The sequence below is a fragment of the Chionomys nivalis genome, chromosome 9, assembly GCF_950005125.1.
Source record: "Chionomys nivalis chromosome 9, mChiNiv1.1, whole genome shotgun sequence".
Lineage (NCBI taxonomy): Eukaryota > Metazoa > Chordata > Mammalia > Rodentia > Cricetidae > Chionomys > Chionomys nivalis.
The window spans coordinates 80,773,735-80,799,024 of NC_080094.1; the positions used below are offsets into that span (position 1 = coordinate 80,773,735).

At 43.2% G+C, this 25,290-nt stretch overlaps 1 protein-coding gene across 1 annotated transcript in view; it reads left to right on the top strand.

Moving 5' to 3' along the window:
• Ext2 (exostosin glycosyltransferase 2) overlaps positions 1-25,290 on the top strand; it is a 145,871-nt gene that overhangs the window by 70,822 nt on the left and 49,759 nt on the right. The window lies entirely within an intron of this gene.

Sequence of the window (25,290 nt, forward strand, 5' to 3'; positions counted from 1 at the left end):
GTTAGACAAAGGTGTCAGAAACACACCACATAAAAGAAAGCCTCTTCAGCAAATGGTGCTGGGGGTACAGGAGACGTGGGAGCAGGTGGTTTAGGAGCCTCAAGGGCACTGTAGGAGGAGGAAGGAGGTAAAGCCTGTACAGAGCGGGGTCACAGAATATCCACAATTACCCAGGTGTCAGTGTTCTCTGTAGAGGATAAGAAATCACTGTAGCCTTAATGGCGTAAGACTACACTTGAGATCAACCTATGTGTGATACCAGTGTAGAGGATTGATATGCATAGCAATGGGACAACTGGAGACAGCCTGAGAACGCAGGAGAGAATTAGTAGAGGCAGACTTGAGCCATGTCTGGGGAGACTGATTGCCATCACTAGTGAGCCAGAGCCGTAGTGTACCCCTTTGTCCTGAGGCTTTCTCAGTCTGGCTCCAGTCTGCTTTGAGTTTTAAAATACAGCCCACAGTGGCTTCCTTCTGGTGCACCCATCTGATGCTCCTCTCTGGCCCTAATGTGCCTTTCTCTGCCGTCAGTCCTCTTCCTGGGGGGTCGGTACTCACATCCTTTCCTCCAGGAGGCCTTCCAAAGCCCCTCCCCCAGGAGGCAGCCTTTTCTTCTTCACAAACTCTTAAGGGTGTGGAATCTGGTTTCCCTGTCACTTTGCACACATGGAAGTATAATTTCCTAGGAGGTTTTAAGCAGCTGCAGTATGCAGCTAGTATGATAGCATTATTTTATCGTCCCCTACATACCACCTGCTTAAAATGCAGGGGAGTGATACATGCCCTCTGTGAAGTAGTCTCATTGTGCATGGTGGCCTGTGGTCTGTGCTAGTCACATAATTGTCGGTTTGTGTAAACAAGTGAGAACCTGGGCTTCACACTGCCTGTAAAGTCCTTTGGGAGCCACTGAGCCTCCTCTGTGTGGGACATAACTCCTGCCCTAGCATATGGTCTAGGTTTGAACTGAAGAGTCTCACGTGTGTTTGCCTGCACACAAGTGCTACCAGCATGCTCAGGCAGACAGTCTGGTAATCATAGGACTTCACCCTGAGTGTTTATCTACAGCTCTAAGAGTAGATAATTGGAGTTTCAATTCTCTTTTGCAAGTATAGATTAAGGGAAATGTGGAATTGTGTAGTTTTGAAGTGGATATGCTTGGAGTTTAAAACAGAATGGTCAAAGTGAGGAACTCAAAGCCTGATAGAGAACACAAGTATAAAAGGCATAAATCTAGGCATGTGTCCAGAAATGTATTTGATATTTTTCATTCAGTTCTTTCTTAAATACCTGTTCAGGGCACTTCGGTATTTATCACATCTCTAGTCAGTCAGGTGACGAGGGTCCTGATTTACAACTCAGGGCTGCTTGCTTCTGCGTCTTCAGTGGGAGCAACAGGCGGGAGGCTGGATAGCAGTGATTCATGTGTAGCTGGCTTCTCTCTCCCCTCAGGAATATTTAACTGACTCTAGATGAAATTACTCTGAGCCCGGTCTGCAGGGGAGTCTGGCCTCTAGATTCCAGCAAATTTACAACATCAGGCACCCGAGGTAGGAGGAGGTGTGGATGGTGGTCAGTAAATCAGGGATGTTCTGAACTGCTTAAAGGTGTGCTGCTGGCCTCCCGCCTGCTCCATGCATGCTCAGACAGGGGAATGAGAGGTGAAAGCCATATTTTGGATAGATACAGCTGTCTTCATTTAATATAGAAGTGGCTATGGCTGTGGGTGACAGACAGTGAGGTGGCCCCATGGAGCATTCATCACCACATGCCTTACTAGTCAATCAATAGGGTGAGGCCGTGATTACATGGTGTTTCACTCTCAGGACCTGGGAGCGTTTGCCACAGGGAGCCTTGAGCACTAATTGGAAGTAGCAGGTCTGCCTGGATTAGAGAGGCTGTGCTTGGGGAAGGATTTATCTCTAAGTTCAAGCTGGTTAAGAAGCAAATAGGGATGGAGAGAGAGTTCAGACAGTAAAGTGAGGATCTAAGTACCCCAGAACCCTGTGAAAGTGCCAGGCATGGTGGTCCACACCTGTAATCCCAGAGCTGGGGATGGGTCCTTGTTCGAGGAGCTGCTCATTCGTTCCCAACTGCCCAGACCTCAAATAATCACACAGAAACTGTATTAATTAAAACACTGCTTGACCAATCACTTAAGCATATTGCTAGCTATCCCTTATATCTTAAATTAACCCGTCTCTATTAATCTGTTAATCACCACAAGGTTGTGTCCTACTGGCAAAGTTCCAACAGGCTCCTGCAGCTACATGGTGTCTCTCTGACTCTGCCTACTCTCTCTCAGCATCTCCATTCAAATTTCCTCCTTGGCTTTACTCTGTTAAGCCTTTGGCCGAAAGCAGCTTCTTTATTAACCAATGGCAATAAAACACATTCACAGCATACTGAGGGGAAATCCCACATCAGATCCCTGGACTCTCCACGCATTTATGTACATGTGTTCTCCACCACACATGAACACACACACACACACTACATACATGAACAAAAGAGTACATGTTTTTATCCTGAATTTTCTTAGCTTGTCCCAGGGCTTCCTATATCTTTTACCTTTTCTGTTTGTCTGCCCATTGATCTGTCTCTCTCTTTGCACCTGCCCACCAAATGTTGTCATCTCCCTCCATCCCTGTCTTCTGCCTGCCTGCCCCTGCAGCCTACCATTTCTGGGCTGGCCAAGACAGCCAGGCTTTTCCCCAGACACCATCCTGGAGCTCTGAGCTCAGATATGCGAGATGCAGAAGGACAGAGACAGAGTGTTGTGTTGCATCTGGATCTCTAGCATGTGCTATTAAAGCTGAATTATCTCAGTGACATTCTTTTAAAACATCAAAGGCAGTATCCTCTTACAGTTGTGTATTTTCTCATTATTTGTTTATAATGTGATTTTTATTCCGTTATGATTTCATTTACTCTTTTGTCAGACACATTTTTTCAAGATGTAATCAGCAGCAACACCAGAAAAAATTTCCTTCTCTCTCCTGTTTCTTTCTATATTTATTATACCAGATATTCTGTTTAGTTTTATATTAACTTGACACAAGCTAGAACCATTTTAGAAAAGAAAGTGCCCCGCCTCGGCCTGTAGACAAACCTGTGTTGCATTTTCCTGACTGATGATTGATATAGGAGAGTCCAGCTCACTGTGGGTGGTCACCCCTCGACTGCTGGTCCTGGGTGCTGGCTGAGCAAACCATGAGGAGCAAACCAGTAAGCTTGCTCATGATGTTTTATCACAGCAATAGACACTCTAAGGCATCAGACCTGGAACAAGGAGGAAAGAGAGGAGTTCTCATCATGGCTATTGATAAAAATTAATGAGGGATTCGGGGAGGCTGCTTAAAGTGTATAATTGTCTAAGATGAAAAACCAAAAACTTGTTCCAGTGAAGTCCAGCCAGAGGGGTGCCTTACCTGCCATTGACCAGTTACATAAGGGTTTTATATTTATGTGGACTTTTGGAATTGGAAATTGCAAACGACTGTCTACAATCTGAGATGTTTGATGAGACCTCCTGGTTGTTGGTGCAAATTGTGGGCTCAGTTGGGCAAATCTAGGATACTTGAATACAGACCCCTCCTGTCCACCCCAAGATCCAGGTTAAGGTCAGGGTGGGTGCGTAGAACTCGCACTCACAGGTTCCTGGGCCTTGGGTGTGTTGTTTGCTGCGGCTCACCTGAGGACCAGTTTATTTATTTATTTATTATTTATTTATTTATTTATTAATTAAAGATTTCTGCCTCCTCCCCGCCACCACCTCCCATTTCCCTCCCCCTCCCCCAAACAAGTTCCCTTCCCTCATCAGCCAGAAGAGCAGTCAGGGTTCCCTGCCCTTTGGGAAATCCAAGAACCTCCCACCTCCTTCCAGGTCTAGTAAGGTGAGCATCCAAACTGCCTAGGCTCCCACAAAGCCAGTACGTGCAGTAGGATCAAAACCCAGTGCCATTGTTCTTGACTTCTCAGCAGTCCTCATTGTCGGCTATGTTCAGTGAGTCCGGTTTTATCCCATGCTTTTTTAGACCCAGTCCAGCTGGCCTTGGTGAGTTCCCGAAAGATCATCCCCATTGTCTCAGTATGTGGGTGCACCACTCGCGGTCCTGAGTTCCTTGCTCATGTTCTCTCTCCTTCTGCTCCTGATTTGGACCTTGGGGTTTCAGTCCGGTGCTCCAATGTGGGTCTCTGTCTCTGTCTCCTTTCATCGCCTGATGAAGGTTAATATCCAGGAGGATGCCTATATGTTTTTCTTTGGGTTCACCTTCTTATTTAACTTCTCTAGGATCATGAATTATAGGCTCAATGTCTTTTATTTATGGCTAGAAACCAATTATGAGTGAGTACATCCCATGTTCCTCTTTTTGGGTCTGGCTTACCTCACTCAGGATAGTGTTTTCTATTTCCACCCATTTGCATGCAAAATTCAAGAAGTCATTGTTTTTTACTGCTGAGTAGTACTCTAATATGTATATATTCCATACTTTCTTAATACATTCTTCCATTGAAGGGCATCTAGGTTGTTTCCAGGTTCTGGCTATTACAAACAATGCTGCTATGAACATAGTTGAGCATATACTTTTGTTGTATGATAGGGCATCTCTTGGGTATATTCCCAAGAGTGGTATTGCTGGATACAGGGGTAGGTTGATCCTGAATTTCCTGAGAAACCGCCACACTGCTTTCCAAAGTGGTTGCACAAGTTTGCATTCCCACCAGCAATGGATGAGTGTACCCCTTACTCCACAACCTCTCCAGCAAAGGCTATCATTGGTATTTTTGATTTTAGCCATTCTAACAGGTGTAAGATGGTATCTTGAAGTTGTCTTGATTTGCATTTCCCTGATTGCTAAGGAAGTTGAGCATGACCTTAAGTGTCTTTTGGCCATTTGAACTTCTTCTGTTGAGAATTCTCTGTTCAGTTCAGTGCCCCATTTTATAATTGGGTTGATTAGTTTTTTACAGTCTAGTTTCTTGAGTTCTTTATATATTTTGGAGATCAGACCTTTGTCAGTTGCGGGGTTGGTGAAGATCTTCTCCCAGTCAGTGGGTTGCCTTTTTGTCTTAGTGACAGTGTCCTTTGCTTTACAGAAACTTCTTAGTTTCAGGAGGTCCCATTTATTCAGTGTTGCCCTTAATGTCTGTGCTGCTGGGGTTATATGTAGGAAGTGGTCTCCTGTGCCCATGTGTTGTAGGGTACTTCCCATTTTCTCTTCTATCAGGTTCAGTGTGTTCGGACTGATATTGAGGTCTTTAATCCATTTGGACTTGAGTTTTGTGCATGGTGATAGATATGGATCTATTTTCATTCTTCTACAGATTGACATCCAGTTATGCCAGCACCATTTGTTGAAGATGCTCTCTTTTTTCCATTGTATACTTTTAGCTCCTTTATCGAAAATCAGGTGTTCATAGGTTTGTGGGTTAAAGTCCAGGTCTTCTATTCGATTCCATTGGCCCACTTCTCTGTTTTTATGCCAATACCAAGCTGTTTTCAATATTGTAGCTCTGTAATAGAGTTTGAAGTCAGGAATGGTAATGCCTCCAGACGATCTTTTATTGTATAAGATTGTTTTGGCTATCCTGGGTTTTTTGTTTTTCCATATAAAGTTGATTATTGTCTTCTCCAGATCTGTGAAGGATTTTGATGGGATTTTGATGGGGATTGCATTGAATCTATAGATTGCTTTTGGTAGAATTGCCATTTTTACTATGTTGATCCTCCCAATCCAAGAGCAAGGGAGATCCTTCCATTTTCTGGTGTCCTCTTCAATTTCTTTCTTCAAAGACTTAAAGTTCTTGTCAAATAGATCTTTCACTTCCTTGGTTAGAGTTACCCCAAGATATTTTATGCTATTTGTGGCTATCGTGAAAGGTGATGCTTCTCTGATTTCCCTCTCTGCTTCCTTATCCTTAGTGTATAGGAAGGCAACTGATTTTTTGGAGTTGATCTTGTATCCTGCCACATTACTAAAGGTGTTTATCAGCTGTAGGAGTTCTTTGGTAGAGTTTTTGGGGTCGCTTATGTATACTAACATATCATCTGCAAATAACAAAAGCTTAACTTCTTCCTTTCCAATACGAATCCCCTTGATCCCCTTATGTTGTCTTATTGCTATTGCTAGAACTTCAGGCACTATATTGAAGAGGTATGGAGAGAGTGGACATCCTTGTCGTGTTCCTGATTTTAGTGGGATGGCTTTGAGTTTTTCTCCATTTAATTTAATGCTAGCTGCCGGCTTGTTGTAAATAGCTTTTATTATATTTAGGTATGTCCCTTGTATCCCTAATCTCTCCAAGACTTTTATCATAAAGGGGTGTTGAATTTTTCGAATGCTTTTTCAGCATCTAATGAAATGATCATATGGTTTTTTTCTTTCAGTTTATTTATATGGTGGATTACATTGATAGATTTGCATATGTTGAACCAGCCCTGCATCTCTGGGATGAAGCCTACTTGATCATACTGGATAATTTTTCTAATGTGTTCTTGGATTCGGTTTGCCAGTATTTTATTGAGGATTTTTGCGTTGATGTTCATAAGTGAGATAGGCCTGTAATTCTCTTTCTTGGTTTAGTCTTTGTGTGGTTTTGGTATCAGGGTAACTGTAGCTTCATAAAAGGAATTTGGCAATGAGTCTTCTGTTTCTATATTGTGAAATACATTAAGGAGTATAGGTATTAGCTCTTCTTGGAAGTTCTGGTAGAATTCTGCATTGAAACCATCTGGTCCTGGAGATTTTTGATAACAGTTTCTAATTCTTCGCGACTAACAGGTTTATTTAGATCGTTCACCTGGTCTTGGTTTAACTTTGGTATATGGTACTTATCTAAAAAAAGTGTCCATTTCTTTTGCATTTTCCAGTTTTGTGGCATACAGGTTTTTTTAGTAAGATCTAATGATTCTCTGAATTTCCTCTGTGTCTGTGGTTATGTCCCCCTTTTCATTTCTGATCTTATTTATTTGCGTGTTCTCTCTCTGTCATTTAATTAGTTTGGATAGGGGTTTGTCGATCTTGTTGATTTTCTCCAAGAACTAACTTTTTGTTTCATTGATTCTTTGGACTGTTTTCTGTGTTTCTATTTTGTTGATTTCCGCCCTCAGTTTGATTATTTCCAGTTTTCTACTCCTCCTGGGTGCTTCTGCTTCTTTTTATTTTCTAGAGCTTTCAGGTGTGCTGTTAAGTCTCCAATGTATACTTTCTCCGTTTTCTTTAAGTGGGCACTTAGTGCTATGAACTTTCCTCTTAAGCCCTGCTTTCATCGTGTCCCATAGGTTTGAGTATGTTGTCTCTTTATTTTCATTAAGTTCAAGGAAGACTTTAATTTCTTTCTTAATTTCTTCCTTGACCCAGGTGTGGTTCAGTAGTTGACTGTTCAGTTTCCATGAGTTTGTCGGCTTTCTGGGGGTAGCATTGTTGTTGCCTTCTAACTTTAATCGGTGGTGATCTGATAAGACACAGGTGGACACTGATTTTTTTTGTATCTGTGGAGGTTTCCTTTGTTTCCGAGTATGTGGTCAATTTTTGAGAAGGTTCCATGAGCTGCAGAGAAGAAGGTATATTCTTTCCTATTTGGGTGGAGTGTTCTATAGATGTCTGTTAAGTCCATTTGCTTCATTACCTCCAATAATTCTCTTAATTCTCTACTAGGTTTTTGTCTGATTGACCTGTCCATTGGTGAGAGAGGTGTGTTGAAGTCTCCTACTACTAGTGTGTGTGGTTTGATGTCTGCCTTGAGTTCTAGTAATATTTCTTTTACATAAGTGGGTGCTTTTATATTAGGGGCATAGATATTCAAGATTGAGACTTCATCCTGATGAATTGTTCCTGTTATGAGTATAAAGTGTCCATCTTGATCTCTTCTGATTGATTTTAGTTTGATGTCAGTTTTGTTAGAAATTAGTATGGCCACACCTGCTTTTTTCTTAGGACCATTTGCTTGAAAAACTTTTTCCCAATCCTTTACTCTGAGTAGATGCCTGTCTTTGTGGTTGAGATGTGTTTCATATAAACAGCAGAATGTTGGATCCTGTTTTCGTATCCAATCTCTTAGCCTGTGCCTTTTTATAGGTGAATTGAGACCATTAATATTAAGTGATATTAATGACCAGCGGTTGTTTACTCCGCTTATTCTTACTGTTTTTGGTAGTAGAGTTTGTGTGTCTCCCTTCTTTGAGTCGTGCTGGTCAAGGGTCGCTAGATGCCTGAGTTATTGTAGGCAGTGTTGGCAATGTTGGATTCCTTGGGTTGTGATTTTCCTTCTATTACTTTCTGTACGGCTGGATTTGTAGCTACGTATTGTTTAAATTTGTTCTTATCCTGGAATGTCTTGTTTTCCCCATTGATAGTGAACGATAGCTTGGCTGGGTATAGTAGTTTGGGCTTGCATCCATGGTCTCTTAGTTTCTGCAGTACCTCTATCCAGGACCTTCTGACTTTCATGGTTTCCATAGAGAAATCAGGTGTAAGTCTGATCGGTTTACCTTTATAGGTTACTTGACCTTTTTCCTTTGCAGCTCTTAATATTCTTTCTTTAATCTGTATATTTTGTGTTTTGATTATTATATGGCGAGGGGATCTTTTTTTCATCCAGCCTATTTGGTGTTCTGTATGCTTCTTGAATATTCAAAGGAATATCTTCCTTTATGTTGGGAAAGTTTTCTTCTATAATTTTGTTAAAAATATTTTCTGGGCCTTTGAGCTGTGACTCTTCTCCTTCTTCTATCCCTATTATTCTTAGGTTTGGTCTTTTTATTGTGTCCCATATTTCCTGAATGTTTTGTGATGAGAGTTTGTTGGCTTTGCTGTTTTCTTTGATCAGTGCGTTTATTTTCTCTGTGGTGTCCTCAGAATCTCATTTCTTCTTTCTCTTGTATTGTATTGATTATGCTTGTTTCTGTTGTTTCTGCTTGTTGACCCAGATTTTCCATATCCAGCTGGTCCTCAGTTTGTGTTTTCTTCCTTGCTTCCATTTTAGTTTTCAATTCTTGAACTGTTTCCATTTACCTGTTTGATCATTTTTTTTCTTGATTTCCCATGGTATCATTTACATATTTACTTATTTCTTCAAACTTTTTGTTATACTTCTCATCCATTTCTATAAGGGCGTTTTTTACATGTTGTTTAAGGGACTCTATTGCTTTCATAAAGTCGATTTTTTCCATTCTGTGTTGGGGTGTTCAAATCCTTCTGTTGTAAGATTATTGGGTTCTGGTGTTTTCATGTTGTTTTTCAGATTGTTGGGTGAATTCTTGCCTTGGCGCCTGCCCATCTCCTCCTATCGATGCTATCTAATGGGTTTTTAAAAACAGGATCAGGTTTCCCTGCTGGCCAGGGGCCCCGCTTACAAAATGCCCTTGCTCTGTTTCCTGGCTCCAGCCGCGGTCAAGATCCCTCTCACCACTCAGAAGGGTCTTCAGGAACAGGACCAGGCTCCCCGTTCGCCAGGGGACCTCGCCAATAAAAAGCCTACCACTCTGCAGGCCAGTCCCCCAAAAACCTACTTGATTTAATTATAGTGGGGCAATCTGCTCTCAGTGTGGGCTTCACTGTTTCATGCTTGGACCATCTCGCATCCGCCGCGTCTGCGTGCCGGCCTCTCCCCAGTGTCTGCTTGCCGGTCTGGCCTCTCCGTGTCTGCGCGCTGGTGAGGACCAGCTTTGATGTGAGTTTGACTTCCTCTCCACACCCTGGCTTGCTGACTGGGGAAAGCTCTTTTGCCTCAACTTTTCCTTCCTTTTGACCTGCAGGGTTTAGATTAGGAGCATCCAGAGGCTTTTGGGCTCTGTGTGTCTGCGGCACCTGTGCTGAAGACTGCTTACCACTCAGCTGTCCGGATGGCTCTTGCTCACAGTGACAGTGCTTGCTCCGCAGCCCAGGAAGGCTGGTCAGATGCCCAAAGCAGAACTCTCAAGTGGGAAAGACTCCAGTTCAGTGAACTGTCTGGCTCAACTCAGCACCCGCCCTTTAGCGTCCTGGTTGTGGAATGTTCCTCTGGAATTTGAGGGCCTTTTCCCCAAGGGGGCCTTCTTGGCTGATTCTCAGACCCTTTCCTCCTACTGCCTAGAGAAGATAAAATTATGTATGTAATTCAGAAATTTAGTTTTAATTTTAAGTAAAATTTTTTGAATTATATTGCTCTTGGAGGTATATCATGAATTGGCTAACATTTGAACACTTGGTCTAGTGCACTACCTTGAATCCTAGACTTTTCTGTGAAGAGCTGCAGGGAATGCCGCAATCTCAAGGTTAGCAGTCAGGTAATAAAGAAAGCTGGGCTTCAGTCTATAGGTGGGAAGATGCAAGACCTAAGGAGCTTGACTGATTCTGGTCAGACAGAGACAGGAAGGACCAGGTGCCAAGCCAGATTTGAATGGGGAGAATATATAAGGGATATGAAAGAGCAAACTTGGGGTGTGTCTGAGATCACAACCATGTCAGTCAAATCTTTTGCAGCAGAAGGCTTTCCCACTGTGTAACAGACACCTGCATGGCAGCCTCGAGGAGACAGTGCGTGAATCTCCACTACCCCCCACCCCACCCCCGTTACTGTGGATGTGGCCCTGCCCTCTGCATCCTTTCTTGAGGTTCACTCTGAGGGCCCAGCTTCATGAACCATACCCGGCTCCTCTTGCATTGCACAGCATGCGGGAAGAGTGAGTAGAATAATCTTGGAGAGTGGGAAGCTTGCCCCGACAGCAGATGAACTGAGAGCACACTGGCTGCCCTGGCAACACTGCCCGGCACCAGTGATCAGGTATTAATGAGCACAGCTTTGGCTGTCCTGGAACTCACAGAGCTCCGCCTGCCTCTGCCTCTGAGTGCTGTAATTAAAGGTGTGTGCCACCACTGCCGGGCCCCAGGATATAGTTTTAAGAGTCTCCAAGGTAATATTTGAATAAAATTTTCTCATAACTAGGTCATTATAGTTGTAAATTAGAAAAAAAAAGGCAACATTGCCTTAACTGGAGTTTGACACTTTATTTTTATCCCCTCTCTCTGCAATATTTCTTCATTTTATTGTTTAAAAATAGTATTGTTTCACACATGCATAAAAACTGGAGCCTGTTCCTGGGGGCAGCCTCTTTCAATTTCTCTGGTTGTCTTCCTGATTCCTTACAAAATGCTTGTAATAGAATTTTTATCTTCTTACTAAGAAACGTCTTTTTCACATTGTCCAAATTGATGCTTTTCTTCCGTCCTCTCCATTTTCCCCTGTGTGTTTTGTGCTGTGCATCCGACCAGCGGCGACACGTCATTGCTTTTCTTTAAAACAGTGTTTACCTTGCGCATAGTCGGGGCTGTGTAAGTATGGTTTTCAGCTGAGCCAAGTCATGACTAGTACTTGATTCCCTATTTTCCAGGGAGATAATAGCTGCTTTTTCTTTCTACTTTGCTTGGTTCTACTGCAATGGTTTTCACTAGCCTCTCTCTCTGACAGTAAAATCGTCAGTGCAGGTAAACTGCTGTTTCATGCACAGTCTAGGTGGGTCCTCTTTGGCTTTCTGTATGGCTGTTATTCTGATCCCCTGCCATTCTGGAATTCTCTTTCCTTTTTGCATTATGTGGTTTCTTGTTCCAGGGCCTGGCATCTTTTTTTCAAGCTTCCTAAGGCAGCACTGGGGGGCGGGGGTGCAGGAGATAATGCTGTTGCCTTGAGCCTTTGGAAATGTGTTTATTTTCGGTGTGTTGTGTGGTTTGACTCAGAATTATGGTAGAAAACATAGTTTTGCTTTCTGTTTTGTTTTTGTTTGTTTCTAGACAGGTTTTCTCTGTGTAGCCCTGGCTGTCCTGGAACTCGTTTTGTAGACCAGGCTGGCTTTGAACTCAGAGATCTGCCTGTCTCTGCCTTCTGAAAAGGCATGTGCCATCACCAACTTGTAATGTTAACTTTTCCCCCAATTCTTGGCAACTTCTGTGTTCTAAACTTTTAGAGTAATGTCCCCTTGCATGAGTGTCTTTTCCTGGCAGTGCTGATTCAAGCTCTTTGAAGCCGGAAGTCCATGCCTTTCAGCACAGAGGCATTGCCTCGTTTCTTCCTGCCTTTGGTTATTGTCTTCTGTCCTCTCCTCTCTCTTTCTGCAGCGTCTATCACTTGGATGGTGAATGTGTAGATTAGTCCTGCTTCTTTTCTTGCCGGACCAGTCTTTTTGTTCTCATTTTTCTGACATTTCCTTCCTTTATCTTTTAATTTCTCTTTTGATTAAAAAAAACACAAAAACTATGTCAGTTCTTCTTATTTTAATGGTACATAATTTTCCACCTCTGAAGATATTGTTTGTGATTTTATTTACTTACATTGTTTCCTTTATTTCTTTTCTAATTTTTTATTTGCTCTTTTGTAGTGAAAGATTTCTTTGTCTACCTGGCCAGTTGTGGCATTAGCTCTTGTGAGAGAGTCACTGAAAGCTAATGGCAGTGCTGGGCTGCACTCAAGTCAGGAAGGTGGGGACCCAGGCGTTTGCACAAACGTTGGTGTTTTTTCTCTTCGTTTATTGCTCTGGAGACTCATCTTTGTGCCCAGGGTGAAGGTCGGAGAAGGGATGGGCAAGTGTGGGCTCCAGGCATTTGGGGACTGAGTAAGGGAAGGAGACAGACCTCACTCTTCATCTTATAGATTGTACCTTACCCTGTCTCCTGGTCTTAACAATTGTGAGTCTGGAATCTCTCGGCTTCATTTGTCCCACAGAATAATCTTTCCTTCTGCAAAACTTGAGAATGGGCTTGGCCTTTCTGTACCTTAGATTTAAGGGATCTTTGACCAACTGTCCTTATTGACTATCTCCACTTAGTTCATGTCTGTCTTCTTGTCGCCATCACTGTTAGAAAGCATAGAATTGACTGATTGACTGATGATAGATTGCTATATCATCCATTATTAATCTGACGCTTGCTTGTTGTTTTGGGAGTTTTGAGACTTACTATTGCTTAGGTTGATCTAGAATTCTTGAACATAAATGTTCCTTCTGTCTCAGACCTATGAACCCTGGGACTGTAGGTGTATGCCCTCACACTTGGCTAGATATCTCCTTCCTTCCTTCCTTCCTTCCTTCCTTCCTTCCTTCCTTCCTTCCTTCCTTCCTTCCTTCCTTCCTTCCTTCCTTTCTTTGTTTTTCTGAGGCTGTGGGTTTCTAGGCAAATGCTATGCCCCTGATCTGAATCCTCAGCACTGTTTTTTGGTTTGTTTGTTTTTTTTTTTTTTTTTGATACAGTTCAGGATTGAAGTTTTTAAAAGTAGTGATTTTTATATATTCCTTTACCTGTATGAATAATTTATCACAGTTGCATTTTTATATGAATATGTTCAGGCATATTCCTCAACCTTCTAGAAGGTGTAAGTATAATGTACCTTTACTCTTGAATATTTCTCATATAGAATTAGCTTACCATCAGAATAATACTATAGTACTTAGACTTTGTTATCTTGATAATGTCCATCACTGCAAAAGAAACCACCATTGCACTCACTTCTGTAGCTTTCACTCCTGAGGTCTAGAGCAATCTCTCATTCTTTGTCTTCCAAGATGACATTTTTGAATATTTGGAAGAGAACTTGTCATTAACACACACACACACACACACACCTTCTTTTGCGAAACAGCAAGGGAACTTTATTTAAAAGCAAAGCTACACACAGGATAAGCTGCAGGAAATCAACACCTACCCAAATGACAAGGCACCCAAGGGCTCGTAGACGTTTTTGAATTTGAAGTATCTGATTCTTTTGTCTGGTTAGATCCAAGTTTGCACTTTTGCCAGTAATATCACAAAAGTGTGTGACCTTGTCGTGTTAGAGGACGCCGAGCGTCAGTTTGTCCCGTTGCTGTGATGGTGGCTTGGATCACATGTTTCTTCCAGGCTTTTCCAGGGTCTCATTACTGTTTCCTCTATTATGTGTCATATGAGGGAAATAGTGGCTTTTCAAGCTGTAAAGATTCTTTTGTTTTCAAATTTGCACCCTGTAATTTGAATCCCGCGTGGATCCTGCCTGAGTAGGCTCCCCGTAGTTCTCTGCTTTGGGGGCTGAGTTTCCCCTTTAACCTGAGCATCATGTCGTTAGTTATTTTGGAAAATGTCCATTCATCTTTGCTATGAATGTTAAACATCTGTATTTCTCACTAACCCTTCCTTCTAGAAGCTTGTTAAATTTGTGTGCAGCTTTTTCTCCTGCTTTTTTCTTGTTTGCTGGCTTTGATTTGGTTCTCAGATTGTCCTCATTTGCATACCTCTTGAGCCGCATAGCATGAGGTTTTCACAGTCATCCTCCACTTTCTTCAGCTCTAACTAAGGCATGGTTTTTAAAAATCTATCCAGTGTTTTAAAATTCAGTGGCTATTTGTAGAAATTAATTTTGGTTACTTTAATCAAATCTGTCTTCTTGGCCCTTATGTTTTTATTTTTAAGACAGGGTCTCACTCTATACCCTAAGCTGACCTTGAACTCTGAACCCATCTGACTTCCTTTAGTTTCTTTTATGTCTTGCAGCGTCCAATACATTTACTTTATAGTCTCTGCTGCTCCTGCTTTTTGGATTCCTAGAGAGGTCTCATCTTGTCACTGATCACCTGACTGTTGCTTCAGTTATATTATTTCCTTAATGTTCATATTTTTGGAGTGTGAGTTAGTTCATCTTTGATGAGGTTTTCTCTGGAAATGATTAACAATTTGGGCTAAGAGGGGACTTTCTTTTCACTCTGTTTTACTTCATTTCTTTATTGTTAATTTATTAGTTAAGAAATTAATGCTTCTTCAGGTATTCTAGAGGTATCATAGAGATAAATTCACTTTGTTGCACCAGCTCCTCAGCTTGAGTATCCAAACCTTCACACAGACACTGTTAAACCCATGCCTGCATGCATGCTACCTTCCATTAAACTTGGTAGGGGGAACTCAGGTCTAGGAAGAGGACTGTGTTCTATTGCTTGTGTCTCCCAGCAGCTGGCTTCTCCTGCTGCTGAAGCTGAGCATCATTTCGCATAGCCATAGCCTCTGCCCTCCTGGGTGCTGCTGTGCCCACCAGCTCCGGTGTCTTCCACTCGCCTTGAGTTCTGCTTTGTTCTTGGACCCAGGGATTTCCCTTTTCCTGTGGCCTCAGCTGCAGGTTGAAAAAGAGTTTTGTTATATTTCATCCTGGATTTTTGTGTGTTTTACAGCAAGAGGATTTTTGAAAAGAAAGACTCTGTGTGTTTCAGCTTCCACAAATTTGTCAGACCCTGATCCATCATTGTCTCCTTCCCTGTCCTGTTTGCCCTGCGGGTTCATGCCTTCTTCCCTCCACCCCCCAAGAAGAAACAGAGGAAAACAGTAGACAAAACACCTACCTTAGTGAAATACCAGAGAGTTAAGAGTGGCTGTGTTGTGGAGGCTTACCATACCTAACCAGCTTTCCCTGTGTGCTGCGCTCCTGTCTGCTCACAGTCATACAAAAACTGACTTTCTTGGTCGTAACTGTGCTGGTGTTTTGAGCTCAAATGTCATGAGCTGTAATTTAATCGCTCCCAGGAGAGTATGTGAAATCTCCCTACCTTACAGCCGAACTTGCTGATAGAGCCAGTGGGCTGCCAACACATGAGTCTACACATGAGTTCCTGCAAACTGCTGGAATTTTCCAAGCTTGGGATAGTTAGGTGAGATTGTAAACTTGCTTACCCTCTCATGAGAAGCAGTGGATTAGTGGTCTCAGTTGCTGTCTTTGGACTGTAAGTGAGCCTTGTTTGTTGGAATCAAGTAAATTATAGTTTTTCATGGCGGTCTTTCTTTCAGCTGTTGTCAGTATCCTTGAAGCAATGGGGCAAGGGGTGATGGTCGTGTGTGAAGACTTTGTCGTAAAACTGATCCAAATCTTGTGCACATCGCTGTCAAACAGTGGAATTGTTATTTTTGATATATCAAATGGTAAACCAATAAAATCCATAGTTGTTATCTTTGCCAATATCTTAAGCAGTCATATCATAGATATATTTAGTGAAATTTATTGCTTGCAGACTGTTATAACTCATGAATTATTGAAAGTATCAACATCTGGAATCCTCTCTTTGCTCTTTCCAAATTCTTTTAATATGGCTTATGTTGAGCTGTCTCACTGGCTTCTGTCCATCCCACTGAAGGAGGCCACAGCCAGATGAGGGTTCTTATAAATGATTGCCTTCCTTTCCAAGAAATAGGAAGATGAAATGTCAACTTTTTCCTCTACTACCTGAAAAGCAATCAGTGGCCACCCTTCCTGCTCTTCTTGACAGTAGTTTGGCACTATAAATGAAGGTTGGGCATCTAGCCAAATGCAAATTCGGAGCTCTATAGAGGGAAGATTGAAGTGGCTAAGCCTTACATAATAGTAGGAATTTTCAAGAGACAGGCAGGTGGGTTTAACCCCTGAGCCTTCAGTAAGCTAAGTGCGACCCAGACGTTTCTGAACGGTGCATTTTAATCCTCCTTTACTGCTCATGATCTGAGTGACTTGGGGGGACTGAGGGACTCACCCCCTGCAACAATTTGGTAGTCTGTAGGGCTGGGCTTAAGCATGCTCATGGCCGCAGAGGAGTATCGCAGTTAATTCCTGATTACTTATTGGTGCCTGAACTTTCAAAGAAAAGAACATTTTGGAATCAGATCTGAGTTCAAGAGTGTTCACTGGTTTGATCTTTAGTAGGTTTCTTCCTTCTTTGAAATTTATTGTCTTTATTGGTAAAGTGGGAATCATGTAGGATGATTCTTGAGTGGAATGATTATAAAAAATTAGAGGTATAATTTACAAGGGCATTTTAATAAATGGCACAGCACTTTAAAAAGTTGTTCTTTTCTAGACAGGCACTAATGCAACTGACCCTCAGCATCTGTGGGGGATTGGTCCCAGGGTCCCTGTGGATACTAAAATCCACTGATGGTTAGATCCTAGTGTAAAGTGGTGTAATTGCACACAGTCTGTGCACGTTTTCTTGTAGACAGATAATCTCTAGATTGCTTCTAATGATTGGTTAAGTGTAAGTGCTTTACGAGCATCAGTTTTACTTTATTGCTCAGGGAATAAGAACAAGAAAGGAAAGTCTCTACATGTTCATTACAGATTCAGTGTTTCAAGTATTTTCAATCCACAGTTTGTTGAACCTTTCTATGCAAGACCGACAGATACAGAGGTCAGGATATATAGTGCTGTATCGCATGGAAACATGAACTTAGAATTGGATGGGACTCTGTAGCGGAAAATTGAAATCTACAGAGGGATGTTCTTTGTATCCAGGTGATTGTCTGGCATATTTAGTAGTCTGGTCCTTACACCCCCAACAGTAGCATTCTGCTCACTCAGTTCTTACAAGCAAAGGAAGGGAGACATGCTTATTTCAGGACCTTCCTCCTGGGATGGGATGTAGGTCAGTGGTAGTCTGCCTAGAATGCACGAAGCCCTGGTATGACCCCTAGATGACAGGCTCATCCTCGCTGTTGTTCCTCAGGCCGCTGTGTCACCTCCCTTCTTCAGGGAGGAAGCACATGGCCTGTCCTATGTGGGGATTCTTTGATTACTTCTCTGAGATTTCAATTGATATAGTTGCTGCCAAATTTTCATGGAAATTATTTTCAGCTTATGAACAAACTTGGCCCTCAAATTAAATAATGATCATGGTGGTGCATGACTAACTTTTCCACGTGAATGTAGAAGCACTCTTCCCAGCTGAGTAACTAGACTACCAGGTACGTATTGTTGATCATTTTTAACCTGTTGCTGAGCTGGCATGGAAAGAAGCTGAGCCCCCAAATAAACTGGACCTTGGTGCCTGGGAGGATGGGTGCATAGCAAGGGCTCAGTGTAGAAATCTACATTTTTTATTGATCAGAAAACTCAGCCTGATCACTGTGTGAAATGGGGGATGAAGATGCAGGATTTGTTACCTGTGACCCATCTACATCAAGGCATGGAGAGCTGTGTCTTGGTGACATGAAAAAGTAACCTGCCTAGATTGGCCCAGGACTGAGAGCTGTGCTCACAACCCCTCCACCACATGTGGACTGTGGGCCAAATTCACACCATGAGGCTAGTCCAAATAAGCTTTGGGAGGAACTGGACAGAGCATGTTTGTAACACCCAGACCCTGTCGTGAGGAATTTCTCCTCAGTCTGAGTCTTAGTTCTTCCAGTAAAGTTCTAGTGAGTAGCTCACCATTGGAACCCACAAACACTCGAAGCCCGAGTGAGAGCAGCAGAAACAGCTGCTAAAACTTCCAGTTTAGACTAGAGTAGTCGATCCAGAGAGACAGAGGTGGAAACTGTGAAGTGATGTGCAAACAGAGGTATACAGAGATATGCGGCTGACACTGGGAGCCGTGGGGGAAGAGAAGTAGGAGGCTTTTTGGAAAGGACCATGGCTGAGAGTTTGCAGAACTGTCTTATGATAATGCCAGGCCTCAGGCCAAGGAAGACCACAACAAACCACAGGCAAGTTATACATATAAATGGCAGTTAAGAGGCAATTGAGAGCCCGGTCTCCAAAGATCTTGTACGTCCAGAGGACAGAGACAGGCTTGAATTTATCCTCACCACTGTGGCTCCCAATGTCTTCGAACAGAGAAGGGGAGGTACATGTGGTCAGATGTCAGAAAGAAGCTTAAGAAGAAATGCCCGGAAACGGGCAGCAGAACTGCAGACTGGACTGGCAGCCGCTCTCGTCAGGGTTGACGTTGCCTTAGTCTTCTGGCCTTCAGTCTTTGTCTTCTATGTATGTGCCTCATCTCAGAACAGCCAGTTAGTATTTGGTAGGCAGCAGGTTGACTTCAGACTTATCTTCAGATCTTTCCTCTGTGAACTAAGAAATCTTGCTTGAAGCCCATCAGCACACTCTGAAAGAGAGCTGTGGTTAGTCAGGGCTCTAGAGGTTTAATGGTTAAGGCAGAATGGGCCACGTTACTGATTGCCCCTTTCATATCTCCCAGTCACCATTAACATAAATATCATCTCACCATTTAGACAGGGGACACCACCCTTCTGCGAGAGAGTAGCATGATGCAAACTTTTAACCCTTTCGGTGCTGCCTTCACTTTAGAAGCCTTGGCCCATGTCCAGCCACAGTCTCTTTGAACCTGGGTGAGGCAGGAAAGAGTTAACTCTGTCAGTGTTGCCCTTTGACCACTGCAGGATAAGAGGCATGATGAAATACTTTTCAAAGTCTTCTGTGGAAACACATCATGCATAATTGGAACAAAAAAGAATAAATCAAAGCTTTCTCCCCCCCCCTTTAGTCTGGTAATTCATAATTGAAACCACATTGAGGTAAGGGTTGATAACTTCAAAACAACCAACAAGACTGCCGTTTCTATCAAGGTAGGAATAGGTAAGGCCGCTTATTACATGGGCTCCAGGCTTCTGTGTAGCAGCCGGTTCTCTCTTCCTCTCTTCTCTGACGTCTCACTTTTCACTCAGGAAAATACCTCTGTTTACATCAAATATAGGCTGACTCAAATGTCTGTCCACGTCTCTTGTTTCTGAATGAAGTTATACAGAGGGACATGAAGCATCTCTGATGTGGCAAGCAATGGGAATTGAGTTTCCCGTGTTCCCTGTCTTCTGTGCTGGTATTGGGTTTGGTCAAATGGACAGAGACCTGGAATTGGTCATGAAACATGGCTTTCTCCCTCCTGATTCTTTACAGCCCCCAAGTAAACCCAGCAAGATCATTTCAGAATGGCTGACAAAGGTCAGTTTGTTTCTGCACAGTAATCATGGCCAAAATGACTTTGGGCTACTATAATCTTTGATTCTACGAACTTCAGGACAGGGCCACCAAGGGACTGGGTAGGACAGCTTCCTCCGTGTGCAAGCTAGTCGCCTGAGGTTGAGTCTTTTGAAAGAGAAATCATTTGATTACCTTTGACTTTAACCTCAGTCTCCCTTGGCCTCCCTTGCAAGACATCCTGAAACCTGAGTCTGCTAGGAAGGAGCCTCAAGCCTTCCACTGAAATAAAAGCAAGCACTTCCCTGTGGCTGGCACTGAGAATGGACAGTCGCCATGGCTACCATAATCTACTTCTGTGTGACTTCCATTTAACAGCGAAAGGTTTCTTCTTGGCACTTGCGTAGCAAATACCTATTGACCTATTGTCGGGTTAAGGCCAGCAGAGTAGAGGGTGGATAAGAGAAGAGCTTGGCATTGGGGCAAAGCCAGTGCTTTGTTGAAGCAACACCTACTTCTTCATCCTCCTCATAATGTGTCAGAGTGAGGAGTTTCCCGTGATATCATGGATTTGGGAATTGCCTTGGTACCTATTGTCCTTACTCACGATGGCTTCGCCTTCTTTCCTGTCCCTACTGCTGGGTGCATCTTGCCATAGTGGAGACCTAATCAGCCTCCAGGATTAATTGCCAGCATTGTTTGCTTTTTCCTGGTAGAAAGCAAAGTCTTGAGTAAATTATGGAGGTTTGAATTTGCCTGATTTCCTGCAGAAAGTGGGGTCAAGAGGTCCCAGACTGTAGACACTCTCTGTGACCAGCCAGCAGGGGTCAGTCCTGAAAGGTATTTCAGAGGTGACTAAATGCCATTTTTGAAATGTCCCTCTCCAGTGGGATATTTCTCTGGGCTTGGTTTGTTGACCTTACCCCAGTAGCACAGAGCTTCTGCAAAGGCATGAGCCCCAATTAAGAGCTGCCTTCTCTCTACCCCGCTGCAGAGCTCTGCAGAAATGGGATTGTGTTTAAGAGGCCCATTCCTTGCCGGGAAAAACTACCTGTGAACTTTAAAGGTAGCTGTGTTCATTTATCAGTAAAACACCACTCAGAAGAAGAAAGCTTAAAAAGAAACAAGTAAGCCAGTTGTAGAGCTGGAAAGGTCTGTCATAGAGTTTCTCATGCTCACACTATGGCTTCAGCCTTTCTGATATCCCCTTCAGACATCACCCCACAGGATCCAGGCTCCTCCCCATCTGCTGAGCTTTCTGCACAAGCTGTTCAGAGAGCTGCCCTCCTCCGCTTGTCCCTACTGCAGCTTGCTTCCCCAGGGTAAGGGGGTGTTGTTGGGTCTCTGCTTGCCGAGGTGGGATCCTGTTTGATTCCATTGTACTGTCTGCTGGCTCAGCATTGTAATTTGTCTTTCTACCCTGCTGACTTTCCCACCCAGTTTACCTCAGTGTTGTGTGAGTGGGGAATGTGTTCATCTTTGCATCTTGAACACTGTTCTGGGCTTGGAGAATATGATTAGGAAATGCAGATGTAATGAATTTGTTCCTGAAACAACCCTGGTAGGAATGGTTTCTGCACTGCCAACTCACTGTAGCAGACAAAAACACAGTGGGAGGATCAGGGTCTTTTTCATGTTTGCTTTGAACTAATAGCCATGTATTCTATCCTAAGTGTTTGCATACACTTTCTCATTTAAACATCATTCCACAGGGAAATAGGTACTATCATAGTCCCATTCTTAAAGATGAGGAAATAGCTGCTGACAGAAATATGTTTTATTATGTCATAATGCTGATCATTGGCAAGACCTCTGCTTCATTTAAATATTGCAGTATACTATATTTCTGACCATGGTGAGATTCTTGGAAAGTATTTCTAAGATGAATTAATCAGTTCAGAAACTATTTCAAAATCCTGCCTCTGCCTAGGAGACAAACGAAGTGGAGCCTGGGTCATGGGATCCAAAGTGTTGCAGGCACTGGGTGTTATGTCTCTTGCCCTCACACACAGAGCCTTTAGTGTGGTTCAAACAGAATCTCAGAAGGGAAAGAACAGATTGTGGAAATAAAAATCATGTATTTGGAGGAGTAATAGAGTCGGTGCTGAGGAGACCTGAGATTGCTTAGACTGCCCCACTTTTGAGAGGTATGAACAACAGCTGCACGAGGTCAGCCATTGACTTCACTTGCCCAGTGTTTGTGGATGCCCAGGACTGTACCTCCCCTCTCTTGTGCCAAGTAGCACCATCTAGAAAGGTAACAACAATATCATGAAGATTTAATAGAGAAACTGAGGCACAGAAGACAAGAAGTACTTTGCCCAAGTTGCACAGCTAAGTAAGAGAAACCCTGCTCAGATTGAGGCCTGATTCCCAAACTCTCTCCAAATGCGCTGACTCATGCTGGGAGTCATTGGGGTGAGCCCTGGCGGTGCATCCGTCTCTGGTGGATCTGTAGCTCACATGTGCCTCCTTGCTCATCTCAGTCTCTGCAGTTCCAGGAAAGGGCTGGCGAGATTTCAGTTCCTTAAGCTCCTTTCCATCTGCCCCGCATGTGCTGCCTTCCCTGATGCTCCAGCCCTGTTTGGGATACAGGCCAGTTTATGGGAAATGGCAGCTCTTCCCAGAAAACCCTTTTCTTCTTTCCTTCCCGACTGCCACTTCCTCAAGACACCTGGGACGAAATCTGTCAGCTCACCAGACAGGGCTCCTTCCCCTGGCAGCACCTTGAAATCAGAAGCAGGTACCTTCAGGGTGCTTCAGGGTGCTCCAGGGCACCCATTCTTTGAAGCTGGCTTTGCATGTTTCTGGGCCTCCTCCTCTGCATGCTGTGCAGGCGTCCAAGTGCATTGGCTTGTCCCTCCTCCCACAGCACAGACCTTGTTTTGTTGTCTTAATCGGTTTTCCTTCTGTGTCTGTGGGATATTTACCTTTGCAAATTTATGTGACCACTTTGTCTCAGGGTTGTATGTGTGCTGTGTTTTTGTATGTATTTTTTTGCAGTCCAGGTTCTCAGGGATAGATTCTCATTTATTGGCCTAGAATTGATAATGAGGATCAAGAATTTTCAGGACTTTTGTCTTAGTGAGGAGGTAGATATAGTGAATGCTGGCCTCCCTTTCCGCCTGCTTCCTGAAGCCCTACCCAGCTGAGTGTGTGTGTGTAGAACGTGGGAGGGGCTGGTCTTCCAGAGTCAAGTTGCCTGGGCTATTTAGGTTCTATCACTGACAAGTTAGCTCTCCTTGAACACAGTTTGTGGTCTCAAGCCTGGAATCTCCATCACCTGTGATGAGAACAGTCCTGTCTTGGGTTGTTGTGAGTTTCAAATGAGCTAATGCTTATTAAACCCTGTGCATGGACTTAGGTGCCACTCACTGAGACTCACCTAGTTCCACACATTAGATAATCTTACATGCTTCTTTTAGAAAAACATCCTCTCTTTTTTCCATTTCAAGTTATGGTTTTCAAGTGCACCTTAAGGTATATCATCTCTGGGCATGTGGGTTGGGACGGTAAGGGCAGAGGGCACCTGAACGGTCCCGGAGGAGTACTTGTTCAGTTCCACAGAAGTCAGGACAAGATGAAGACTGAGACCTGAAAAAGATGTAATCATCACTGTCCCCAGACTGCAGTTCAGAGTCAGTACGATGTCATGGCTCTCTTGGCTGTGAAGTCTAATGACGGCCATCTCTGGCCACACAGGCCATATCCTGGTCATATTAGGGCTGCAGGGATCCCATTCAGACTCCCTGAGTCCCCGCCTCATGTGTACTCTATGTGTTTGTGTACATTTCCTTGCCTGCACTGTCACATCTGGCAGACAGCTGTTATCACATGTGGTGATGGGTGTCTATCAATGGCATAGAAGAGATTGATAGAGCACCTGGGGAATCCTGAGTCTAAGGGCTGTAGGGAAGTGCAGGGCAACCATCATGACGGATGGGACTTTGTCCATTCTCCTCCCGGTGGGCTTTTAGCATGCTAGCATACGATTGTGGGTCTAGTTAATAACACTTTGTATATACTATAAAATCACTTAGATGGGAAGTGTTGCATATATTTTATCAGTCTTTAAATGTACTGTGCAGGACCATTGTATTCTGTGCATGTATAGTGTGTGTGTGTGCATGAGGGGGTGAGAGGGCGTATAGGATGCACAGTCTTCAAGTTCAGGGCAACTCTGCTGTATTCTTGAAATGGGTGGGTTGTAGAGAGCATGAATTCCATTCCAAGGAAGCCTTTAAAATGTGTAAGATTATTTTAATAGTTTATTATCTGTCATTAGCACAGCATAATTTTTATTTACATTGTTATATTTAAACTATTTGACATTCTAATGGTAGATAAAAGATTGCATTTCTTTTATTACCTTTTTCTCTTTCAAAACTTTATTTTGACTAAATTTCTAATTTACGGAAAGATTTTAAGACTTACCCATCAAATTCATCTTCACAACCTTTGCCGAGTGTCCCTGTTTCCCCTGTCAGAAATGGTGACTTGCTTCATTGTTTTGTCTTTCTGTTTTGTCTATTTCTCTCTATATTTTAAATGCCCCTGTGTTTTTTCTTTCTGAAGCTTTTTCCTTTCCCATCATATACTAAGACCATACTTAATTTCTTGATAGATTCACTTTTTCATATTCTGTGGTTTGGAAGCTTTTTTGTTTGTTTGTTTGTTTTTCTGGGACAGAAATGAATGTTCTACTGTCCTGTTTTTTTCTTCTTTTCTGTCCTGTTTTCTCCCCCCCCCCCTCTTTAAAATCTGGCTTGGAATATTTTACCTTCTTTTAGCTTAGAAACCTCACCCATAAACAAACTCTCTCTCTCTCTCTCTCTCTCTCTCTCTCTCTCTCTTTCTCTCTCTCTCTCTCTCTGTCTCTCGTGGTTTTTAACATCCAAGAGTTCTTTCTAATCTTTGATAGATACTTTAAAATAAAAATAGCTTTTTCATGGGTGAAAACGCTTCTCTCCCTGGGGATATCATTTGTAGTTTTGTTTCTGTGCATCCATTGTCTGTCTATTCTGAGCTTAGTTTATTCCTTTAGTCTGTTGAAGATGCTCTTGAACTGTCTGTGATTCTAGAATCTGTTTATAATTAGGAGGGAGCCACTAAGAGCTGATCAGAAGGTCTTTGTGAACCCAAGTACTGCCTGAGGGCTTCCCTGAGAACTGGAGGTGCCAAGACAGCCACATGGCTGGGAACAGAGTAGGGAAGGCAGCGATAGGGCTCCTCACTCAACACTGGAGTTTTTACCCTGAGTTTTCCTCCCATGCCTGTGTTCCTGTCTGGAGATCTCGTCCATTTCTACATTTCTACAACCTGGCTGAGCTGGAGAAAGGGAGGGCTTGTGACCTGGATTCCCACTTCCTGACACAGCTTTTTAACCAGCCCTGCTTTCAACACCACAGCTTCCTCCTCTACACAGAGTGAGTTCTGAGCTTTGAGCTTCTGCTCCCAGGCCCCCACTCAGTTGTTACAGGTGGGCACCCCCACTCTGCCCTGTGGCCCTCTCCAGTCCTCTAGCCTTTCTGCTCTTCTTCCATCTCCTTGCCATTACAGAGTCATATTCTTTTGTAGTCATAAATTGCCACCTCAGAGGCTGGGTGGGGGAGGTAGATGTGTGCT